The 1257-nt window shown below is 42.1% G+C and overlaps 1 pseudogene; it reads right to left on the bottom strand.

The window, feature by feature from the left end:
* Window positions 1–265: 265 nt before the first annotated feature.
* LOC117507839 lies at window positions 266–883 on the bottom strand (annotated as a pseudogene).
* Window positions 884–1257: the final 374 nt, after the last annotated feature.

The following is a 1257-nucleotide window of genomic DNA, read 5'->3' as shown; positions in this document are numbered from 1 at the left end:
ATCACCTGGGAATTCGGGACTTGGCGGCTCCAGTATTCACCAGGTTCTGTGGGGGCGGAAATCGTGTGGTTCCGGCTCTTCTCAGGACAGACGTCTTCTATCCTCGAGCCTGCCCACACGTCACCTTTGTAATTTGACTGTAATTATATTCTGAGATTGTCTGTATGTTCGTTGTGCACGTTTCACAACATTAAATTGTTACCTTTTGGCTCATCTATTGACCGTTCATTTGCGCCCCCTGTTGTGGGTCCGTGTCACTACACTTTCACAACATCTCAATTATGTTGAGGACAAGTGAGACGTAGGCCACCGCCAACATGAATATAATGAAGATGGTCTTCTCGGTGGGTCGAGACATGAAGCACTCCACAGTGAATGGACAGGGATCTCTGGAGCAAACAATTCTTGGGTTCATGATAAAGCCATAAGATAATACTGCCCAATGATGAATGCTATCTCCAGAATGATTCTGAAAAAGATGGCAGTCATGTAGGTTTCCAGCAGGTTGCCTTTAATCCTGATGTGACCTTTGTTGTCAGAGTACTTGGGAAGTTTGCTGAATTCAGTCCCTGAGTGTGTCTGCATATATTCTCATAGTTTATTCTCTTTGTGAATAATGTGAAGGGCATGACCAAGGTAGAGTAATGTTGGCGTAGAGATAAAGATGATTTGAAAGACCCAGAATCGAATGTGGGAGATTGGAAAGGCTTTGTCATAGCAAACGTTCTTACACCCAAGTTGTTGGGTGTTGCAGACCATGCTGGACTGTTCACACACCTGAAAAGTTAAAAAAAGAAGTTGTTAGGATCAATCAGTCTGTCTATCTTATCTGTCTATTTTTGTGTTACCCAAACATCCTGGCTACTTCAGGGTGGCACTTCATCGCCACATGGACACATCATTTGTGTCAATGCAAACTCATTGATTATATCATCTGCTATACTTATAGTATGTTTACTATTGTTGATCTGCAAGGTGTACATTAATGACCAAGGGGTATGGCCTCAGATGAAGCTCTGCCAGAAGTATAAAAAGTTGCAGTTCCTTGATTGGCGACTTGAGGCTGGCTCTAAAACAGAGCACATTCCCATAGAACTCCATGGTAAAATGTTAAACTTTAGAGCAGAAATAAACATGTTTACAGCCAGGCACTAAAATTTAGCAAATCACATTCACAATAAATGAAATCCAGTTTTATTTATGTAGCGGTGATTTCCATCAAACCTCAGAATACGGACCAATCTGAGGACAGACATG

This window comes from Thalassophryne amazonica, chromosome 3 (assembly GCF_902500255.1).
Source record: "Thalassophryne amazonica chromosome 3, fThaAma1.1, whole genome shotgun sequence".
Classification (NCBI taxonomy): domain Eukaryota; kingdom Metazoa; phylum Chordata; class Actinopteri; order Batrachoidiformes; family Batrachoididae; genus Thalassophryne; species Thalassophryne amazonica.
The sequence above is the reverse complement of the archived record's forward strand: the minus strand, read 5'-3'. Positions and strand labels throughout refer to the sequence as shown.